The following is a 10,377-nucleotide window of genomic DNA, read 5'->3' on the forward strand; positions in this document are numbered from 1 at the left end:
CATTGAATTCTGGTGTTCTAATCACATCCATGCCCACAGATCTATAAAATCAAGCAGCTAGTCATGCAGACTTCTTCTACAAACATGTGTGAAAGAACTGGTCGCTCTCAGGAGCTCAGTGAATTCCAGCGTGGTACTGCGATAGGATGCCACCCGTGCAACTGTTGTTACATTTCCTCACTACTAAATATTCCACAAAGATTCCACTGTTAGTGGCATTATTACAAAGTTGAAGTAACTGGGCATGACAGCAACTCTGCCACAAAGTGGTAGACCACGTAAAATTTCACACACTTCCACTATGAAGTGACAGATCAGGCTTCTCTGTCTGGCAATCTGACAGACAAGTCTGGGTTTGGCAGTTGCCAGGAGAACGGTACTTTTCTGAACGCACTGTGCCAAGTTTAAAGTTTGGTGGATGTAGGGATTATGGTGTGTGGTTGTTTTCAGAAGTTGGTCTTGGCCTCTTAGTTCAAATGAAAAGAACTCTTAATGCTCCAGCATACTAAGACATTTTGGACAATTTCATGTTGCAAACATGGACGAGCGAGTTTAGTGTGGAAGAACTTGACTGGCCTGCACAGAGTCCTGACATCAACTTGACAAAGCAGCCTTGGGATGAATTACAGCGAAGACTACAACCCACGCCTTCTCATCCAACATCACTGTCTGACCTCACAGATACTCTTCTGGAAGAATGAAAATTCCAATAAACACACTTCCAAACCTTGTGGAGCCTCCTCAGAGTTGAAGCTGTTATAGCTCCAAAGGGTGGGCTGAGATCATATTAAATCCTATGGATTAAGAATGGGATGTTACTCAAGTTCATGTATGTGTGAAGGTAGATGGGTGAATACTTTTGTCAGTATAGTGTATATAGTCAATACCAGGATTTGATTTACAGCTTCACACCAGTTCAAAGGTACCAGGTGAATGTTAACAAAGAAAACAAATAATAACTTGTTGGTCTTGCAAAGCAAAGTTATTGAAAATAAACAATCATTTCAAATGCTTTTAACTCTTTTAACGATTTCCAACTTGTAAGACAAAAAGAGCAGACTGTAATTGATGTTGGGCTCTGACAAAGCAAAATATAAAAAACGAGTTCTTTAAACTATCATGAACAAATGCCACCGATATTTGTGGTTCTTGCACAAGAATTCTTTCTGTGTGAGCAGTCTGCCTTGGAATTATGTTTGTATTGAGTGTCTCTGCAAGACATGATTTACATCCAGTGGTCCAAGAAGCAGTTTACGGTTCGTGCAGTGTGGTGAAGTAATGGTGTAATAATCCGCTCTGGTGTTGACCTTGTTATAACAAACTATAACTGTATTTTATGCATACTGCTGTTATAATGCACAGATATTTGTGTTTTAAGAACAGACTTTCGAGTTTTAGCTGATCTCCAGAGTCTTTTTCATCTGTCAGTTACAGATTAATTAGATCTAAAATCTCTTTTTCTAAATTCTAAATTTGCACATAGACTTAAAATTTAACTAGATGTTCCTACCTATTATTGAAACTGCCTTTATTTTCTTTTATTACTTTTTGCCCTCTCTTCCAATCCCCTCAAAATTAAGTCTGCAAAAATTATACCATAGGAATGTTTTCCCACTTGGAAATTGCAGCTGTCACTTGGCATTAGCGGTACTTCATTTCTTCTCAGCAAGCGATGTAATTGCAAAACACCTATGCAACCATATAATTATTTTTGATTCTTTGTATGTGATGGCCATTTCTCATGTTTTATTCATATTTCTATCCACTTAAACAGTTCTTAAGGTCAAGTATCCTCCATGATTGCAGAAACCTGGGCACAGGGCTTTTTTTCTCATGCCTGTAATTTGTGCGTCTAATGAAATGTAATTTGGCACACTCAAAATTTCACACAAAAACTGTCAAATTGAATATGTGCACTGTTTGAGCTTCATAATGAAAACTGACTGACAGCTCAGTGAGGAAGATTACTTCTCTAAGCCAATTTGATGTCACAATATCTTCTGTGCTGGGTGATATCTTTGCACAGGGCTCAAGTGTTTGAATGCTGCTAAATATCGTTCCAATCCTGTCATTCTGTCTGTTGAAACTACCAGCTTCCTTTCACTATGTCAGCAATGAGACTAAACAGAATTTTTACATATAATGCATACATATATATTTTACATAGCCATTGTGATGCCACTCATTGGTTTTGGCAATTTGACTGGTACCATGTTGGTTTTGTTTGGAGCCAGAAGTTATATCTGGATTTGCTAGCAAGCTTAGTTAGCAAGCTTTCTAGCATTAGCTCATCCATATTTGGACGAGAGAACATAGTGCTAAGTTATCAGCTAATGCTATAATATAACCTATAACTATGCCAATGTGCCTGTGCAGCGCTTGTGATAAGTGTTGAATCCAACAACCTCAACTGGCCAGCGTAAAGTGGAAAGGACACTTGTGGCCTCAAGTTTTGCTTCTTTTGGTACTAGCAGACATCAGCTTTAATCTACTGTATCAGAGCTGTGCTAAGTTAGAGCTGATGCAAAGCCAACATAATTTACATTATGTTTACACTGGCATACCAGCAAATAAACACAAAAGCATGTTGTGATTCAAATTATGATTTATTTTTGTAAAAGATTCATAGTAAACTAATAGGATGTTCATTTTTCATTAAGCTAGTTATTGAATACAGTGTTAGATGGTTATGATGTCAAGCACCGATTCTGTATTGGTTTAGTATTATGCATGCTTTGGACTAACTTCTGTAAAGTACTTTTAAAGTACGTTTTTGTTATTGACAGCTCAAAGTTATATCTATCCCCACACCTACAGTCACCATGCATGTGGGAGGAAACCAGAGCAACTCAGCAGAAACAAGGAAAATAAAGATAAAACCTTAAAATTGAATAATAATAATAATATTTTAGATAATATGTATATAGCTAGTAAACAAATTGTCTCCTGATATTGCTCCTTAAAATTTAGACCAGACAATGCAAATATATATATTTTTGACCCTTGAGAAAGATATACAGTTATCCTGAGATCCAAAATTAGCCTTTGCTGATCAACTTGTTTATATTTTAGTTACAGGGATAGAACATTTGCAGTATCTGTTTCTGAGAGTATAGCTGACCTGTAGTTACCACAAGCTGTTCAATGAAAAAAATAATAATCTAAAAGTAAGCACACTGCACGTTATGTTTATCACATGTTGTCAGATTATGATTGTAAATGTCTTTGTTAGCTAAAAAGTACCTGGTATGAGCAAATGATCCGTACCACCAGTAACAATGGTGAGTCAGTTTAATCAGCCCAACTGTAGAGATTCATTGCTAACCATTGCTTTAGATATTTACTTGCCACGTCTTTCTTTGGGATGTTATTATTGTGAGAACCTTAAAGGAAATGTAATGAATTTAGTGTATGCTTATTCACCCAGGTGAAATCTATATTAGAATAATCAAATTAGACCTGTGTAATGCAATAGCACAAACAGATACAGCACACCTCTGTTACTTAATCAACGATATCTTGCATTGTAGTGGAAAAACACTTAAAATGTGTCAGTGTGGCTCAAGTGCTAGCAGCTATTCACAACATAGCTTGGGGCAACCAGCGTCCCTACTGTGGAAAAACCCAGTGAGAATTTTCTTTCTAATAGTTTTACTGCTACTAATACCTCCACTAGATTATGGAAATGCAGTTCTCCCCTCCCCCCCCCCACCTCAATTGTATAGGCGCTTACCCTTTATTTAAGTAGCACTGGTCCATTCTTTGAGAAACAATATATAGTTTCAACACAAGTCAACAACAGTAAAGAACATTAAGACACCAATGCTGAAAATAATCGGTCATACGCAGGTGTCTGGTCAATTTAGGATAATTTGGAACATGAGGAAACTACCAAAAAATACAAAAGAAAATAGAGAGAAAATGCTTTTAAAGAAAGCACCAAGAAAATGTGCTTAACAAATTCATTAGACCACCTGTCATAAAAACAAGAAAATACAAATATTCTTGAAGTTTGTCAAACACACGAGTCTCCATCTATGGCCAGGCAGTTTGTGCCAGGAGAACATGTTTGTTGTAGGGAGGTCAACTTTGCCTCCCTACAACTTTGTGTAGTTCTCAAAAGTGAAAATCAAGTTGACGAATCACTGCTTTGACTTCCAAAAGACAAAAGGCTTTTTTATTTTTGGCCTGTGATCAGAACTTTTGCAGCATTCCTTTATAAAGGTACTGCACATGAATGCAATGCATATGTTTCGTCGGGAAACATATGCATTGCAAACTGTTTCCCAACGAGTTCCACTGAGTCCAGACCTCTAGCCGTTTTTCCCTCCACTAATTATTTCAGTCTCTACCACTTCTGGTTATCACATCTGTTGCACAATCTTCTTGACCAATTGCTGCAATAGTTTCAAGTACAGCTGCCTACAAAGTTACATGAAGGAATTTGGTCTGAACATTTTGTTTTACTAGTTTTCCTAAAACTCCTGTCTGTACTTTTTGCTTTGAGGACGTTGTAAGGCATGTCTGCTCCCACCACGACATGCAAGCCTCACCATCTGGCGTGGACACATTTCGGCAGCAGCCTGAGAAGACGCCAAATTAGATTTTGTTTGGAGTAAACTGCTGTTCGTGCTGCTACAAGCTTCCATTTTCTCTCTGTTGGGATATAGCTAATCACCTGTGATTACTAAGCACGCCGCAGGCTAAAGGCGTGTGTATGTGTGACACAAGTATGGATTATATAACTTGTCTCAATATACTGTGATATTAGGTAGACCTGAGCATTAAAGGGGGTTATATTCAGCTGTGTCTTATTAAAGGTGGATAAACTGAGTGCAGGTGGATGTACCTTGCACTCCATCTCTCTGTTTAACACGTTTACTGTGTATCGACACTCAGCGGATAATGTCCTGTTCAGCATTAGCAATGCTTTAACTGTCTGTTATAAAGAAAGCAAGGTATAGCGCCAAGGTTACATCAGTCACGCTGTGTAAACTTTATCCACCTGCATTTTGTTGCTCATACCTCCATCTCCATCTTCCCCCTTTCCCCCCCAACCCTCTTTCTTTCCACTCTCCATCAGCCATTGGGAGTCTCATCTGAGAGAGGAGAACAGAGACGGAAAAAATAAGAGTGGGGATGCAAGGACGCGTGGCGGAGAGAATACTAAGCACCTATGGGTGTTTAACACAAAGCCCTGTACAGACACCCGTGTGCATACACACACAGAGGTGTATATAGGCACACATTTCTCACTTAAGCATGCACACGTATACACAAACACACTCTGCTGGGTATTATCAGCCCCCTTGGTGCAGGTTGAATAGAATGTATTTGTACCTCAGGCTTAAACAGTGAGGATTATGGGGGATATGAGGGGAATGCTAAAGCCGGGAGGGAGGCCGACGACCTTGGTATGGACTTGGAAGGCAGGAGGAGGGGTTGGTTGTGGGTGGCGTATCATTCAAAACTGCGGTAAACACGAGGGCTGAAAACAATGATGGTCTTGTGTGATGTGCGCGTCCATTTAAGTAGAAATCACAGCATTAGGGCTGTGAAGAGTTTCATTAGCCCAGTGCGAAGCAACATGTTGGTGAAGAACGAGCTAGCGCTTGTCTGATATTTCCATCAATAACACATTCATGCTTTTGTTTTCGCTACATTTTGTGTTTGCGTGTTTACATGAGCATGTCCGTTCCCATTTTGCACGTGTTTTTGTGTGCCCAATTGTGTGGAAATGGGGGATGCATCATATACTTGTTACAAGTGGCAGGACAGAATGCATAATTCATTTTCATTTGGACTGCTGTAATAGGGTGAGTTTGTGTCTGTGTAGCGGCCGCAGGGAATGTGCTTTTTCTTTCACTAAGTGTGTGTGTGTGTGTGTGTGTGTGTGTTTGAGAGAGAGAGAGATTTGGCACATCTGTGTAATAACCTGGGATTGGATGTGTCAGGTCATTTCTACAAGTGTTAAAGAAAGCAAGGAGGAGAGACAGGCAATCTGATGAGTAGAGCTGCATCTCAGCTCATCAGTGTGGGGAAAAAAGGGGGGGAATGTAGGAAAATTGGAAAGAGATGGGTGTGGAGAGGTAACATGGGTGAACAAACAGCCCGTGGACAGGGGCGGGGATGGAGAGATGGACGATGGAGGAATGAGCTGAAAAGAGGCAGAAGTAGGAGAGAAAGGTAATGCAGGAGCGATGGAGATAAATCAATAGGAGAATGGTGAGGAAAATAACAGAGAGGAACAAGTGAAGAGCTAGGTGAGGGTGGAGAGGAGAGAGAGTAAAGGAACGGGGGGATGGAGGGATGGTTGATAGAGAAAGGGTTGCGGTTAGAAAAGTTGCAAAAAGGAGAAAGAAGACAGGAATATAATATTTATGTAAATGTGTATTAGCAGTGTTTCAAGAAATATCAACAGGATTTATACAGTCTGTTGGCATACATCTGCAGCCTGTGCTTAAAGTCATCTGGCCTTTGCTGTGCTCATGTGTATGGCCTCTCACCACATTTTTACTAGAACTAAGTTAAACTGTTTACCCATCCATCTTCGACAACTTATCCACTTATCCAGGTCCAGGCTGCAGGGGTTGCCTACTATTGTCTAAGTGATTTCAGTTCATTACATTACAATATAATACATTTATTTAGCACCAATTCACCACAGCAGTTGTCTCAAAGACCTTTAAATTGTAAGCTAAGATCCTACAAGCCCCAGTCATCTATGAGAAAACATGTGGTGGCTGTGGGAAGGAAGAACTCACTTTAAACAGGAAAAGACCTCCCACAGAATGAGAGAGGAGCAGCCATCTGCTGTGACGTACAAGGGCAGGATTACAAAGACAGAAACGCATAGAAAAAAGTGCTTGTATGAATGGGTGAATGAGGCATGTTGTATAAAGTGCTTTGAGTGCTCCAGGACAGTAGATAAGTGCTATATAAGTCCAGTCCGTATAATCCAGGCAGCTGATATAGCAACACAAATAAGGGATGGTTTTGGGTCACCTGATCTAGTCCTAACTCTAAACCTTATCCAAAAGCACCAGCCCTTCTCCATTTACCAGATCACCAGCAAGGGTGGAGGGTTTGAGCTGTGTTTTTGTATGGCCACATGCTAAACAGAAGATGCTACATTTCAAAGAAAGTCTCATACATTTGGCTATTTTTGACAGTTTTTCAATTGAAAGCTTATAAACACGGGTATTCCAACCTGGGAAAAGGAAAGGGGTGGACTTTAGGGGAAAAACTCTAACAGATGGGTTGCCAGTGGCATGGTGGTTGTTAAGAGGTTAAGCCCAGTCTTAAAAGTAGATAGGGTGTCTGTCACATGACCCAAACTGGCAGCTGGTTCCACAAAACAGTGGCCTGACAGTTGAAAGTAAGGCTGTACTGTGAGAGCAAAGTGGTCTATTAATATAATATATAGTGCTGTCTTTGGTGGGAAACACAGGTATTTGCCAAAAAAGCTGAGAGTATAATCCTTCCTGCATATTCTGGGTCTGCCCTGGGGTCTTCTTCTAGTAAGACTTGTCCAAAACACCTTTCCTCAGAGGCATGTCGGAGGCATCGTGGCCAAATGCCCAGACCACCTTTCATTAAGGAGCTTCTCATCCTAAAGGCAGCATCTGGACAACCTTCAGAGAAAGCTTATTCCTACAATCTCAGAAAGCTGATGCGGTTCATCTGGACATTACGTTTTCAGTGGGAGAAAGGTTTGAAATAGGTGAAACTTTTCTCCCACTGAAAAAACTTTGGCCAGATGAACAGACAAAGCTTTCTGCGATTTCTGGGATTGAGCATGCAATAAGACCTTATTTTACAACCATATTCGTTCTGCCAAAACCAGCAGTTTGAGGCCATAGAGAGTAAGTTAAGTTGTTCACCAAACAAACCAAACTGAAAAATAACGGATCTATCATATACCTAAATAAATCAAAGCATGTTTTGTATGTGAGCCCCCTGAATAAAAGGTCTACATTTTGGTGTTAGAAATGAATAGTGTTGAAAAAAAAATGACAGTCTCAAAAGAAACCTTTGTTTTTCTCTAAAAGTGTCAGGCTGTACTTCTAATAGAAAAAGGTCCAGATAAAGTCACCCATGATAAAACAAACAAACAAAAAGCAACCATAAAGCTATTGACAAATCACAGGCTGTAAAAGCTGATTGAACCACACTGCATTTGAAAAACTAGTGGCTGTGCATTCATGCTAGGTAGGAGGTCCACGTAAAAATAAAGTTGAAGTGCTGCTGACAAAAATCTGAAAAGCTCTCTTTGCCATTTTGCATGCACTTTTTAGATGGTATCGAACTCCAGCTCAGCAGTCTATCATTCCCCCGTCTACTTTCAAGTTGTGCACAGTGTCAGGCTTCAGTCTTGGATCATGTGGTAAAAATAACATCTGTGGAGTTTAGTTTAGTTTTAGTTAGCTTTTATACAGCTCTGAATAAAAAACTGATAAACTTACACTTCAGGACAACTCTGCCAAATGCCTACTTTATTAGGTTATTAATCACCAGAATTATCTATTTTCAGAATTATCTATTTTAAAGAATATTTGTTCTCAATATATAGCTGGGATTATGTAAAGGTGGAGTTGTGCTAGTCAAAGTGCAGTCAGTTCATATTCTTAATGACAATCGAGGATCTTAATCTTTAAAATTCAATTCAATTCCACTTATTTATACAGCGCCAAATCACAACAACAGTCCCCTCAAGGTGCTTTATATTGTAAGGTAGACCCTACAATAATACATACAGAGAAAAACCCAACAATCAGATGAGTCCCTATGAGCAAGCACTTTGGCGACAGTGAGAAGGAAAAACTCCCTTTTAACAGGAAGAAACCTCCAGCAGAACCAGACTCAGGGAGGGGCGGGGCCATCTGCTGCGACTGGTTGGGGAGAGAGAAGAAAGACAGGAAACAAATAGGGAGGGGATAAGCACCATGAAAGTCAATAGATCTATAACAGCAAATCTGAGCAAGACCATGGACTTTCTTTTTTCTCAAGTCCACGTTTTTGTTTTGTTTTTTTCTAAAACTTAATGCCAAATAAAAATATGAGCTATCCTGGATGCTTGGTATACAAATATAGTCAATAAAATAGCGATACACGATTGTATCCCTATGCCAAGACTGAAAGCGGTGGTTCCATGGTGTAATGGTTAGCACTCTGGACTCTGAATCCAGCAATCCGAGTTCAAATCTCGGTGGAACCTGTATTTCGGACAGGGGTAGCTCCCCACTGCTTCTTTAAGTGAACGGGTTAAATGCAGAGAACTACAACATTTCCCATGTGTGGGATTATAAGGGTTAAAAAATAAAGTTGCAATTAAAAATTTTCTCTCAACCAGAATCCTGAAAGTTGTGAGAAAGACTCAACTCTGGTAAAAAAAAAAAAAGAAAAAAAAGAATTAACTTTTGAGTATTTTTTCAAAAAACAAAAAAAAAAAAAGAGATGATTTCCTTGACAGTAGATGGAATTATCATAAATAATTTATGACCATTTTAAATCTTTTGCCAAACTCACAGGTACTCACAGAACTTTTTTTCCTGGATGTCTTAGCGACTCCTTTAGATATCAGCAGGATGACACCATGAAAGCAAAGAGAACACAACTGCAGATGTCAGAGGTTCAAATAACACAAGTTCCACCAGTCGTTTCTACTCATTAGTGCCTAACCTGGAACTGAGAGTCTATTTTTATCCGTTTGATGATGTGATGAACTTTTTCCCCACGACTGAACAATTAAATTGTTCAACAAGTATTTCACTTTTTTATTGGGCACTGCTTTAAACACCTTAGCACCCAACAGGTTACTGGGAAAAAACCCTATAACTTAGCTATAGGGTCAGGTTTTACCTGGATACTAAAAAAGCCTGTTTTCAATAAACAGAAGATAATAACTCTTTTTTACTATGAGATATCAATTTGGGTGTGTCAATTAATTAAAGGGGTAGATGTAAAAATGAACCTAGACCTAGGCCTAAACCAGTAAACTGGACACCTGATGGATGTCAAGACGGCCAAACCAAACCTGAAGCAGAGACAAGGAGGAGTTGGGGAATGTAGAAGGATAAAATGAGGAATAAAAACTATGACAGAGTCAAGTTTGAATAAATCTGAATGGAGTCAGATGGCGAATAAGCAAAGAGGATATGAGAACAGAAGACAGCTTTAATGAGGTGTGATAGATAACTGGAAAGGGGGCTGTTGGGTATTATACCTCACTCAACAATGTGGTATATGATTGTGTGTGTGCACATGTGTGTGCGTGCGTTTGTGTGTTTATGTGGTGTGTTTGATGTTAAGGTGAGCTGATCGGTCACTGGAAACTCCCCCGTATGTCCCTCACTACGAGCTGTTTAAGGTCAGTTC

The 10,377-nt window shown here is 39.5% G+C and overlaps 1 non-coding gene across 1 annotated transcript; it reads left to right on the top strand.

Annotated features, from left to right (window-relative positions):
* Nucleotides 1-9,145: 9,145 nt before the first annotated feature.
* Nucleotides 9,146-9,217, top strand: trnaq-cug (transfer RNA glutamine (anticodon CUG)). Its single transcript has one exon. It is a non-coding gene; the product is annotated as a tRNA-Gln (tRNA).
* The last annotated feature ends 1,160 nt before the right edge of the window (nt 9,218-10,377 follow it).

This window comes from Pelmatolapia mariae, linkage group LG5, assembly GCF_036321145.2.
Source record: "Pelmatolapia mariae isolate MD_Pm_ZW linkage group LG5, Pm_UMD_F_2, whole genome shotgun sequence".
Classification (NCBI taxonomy): domain Eukaryota; kingdom Metazoa; phylum Chordata; class Actinopteri; order Cichliformes; family Cichlidae; genus Pelmatolapia; species Pelmatolapia mariae.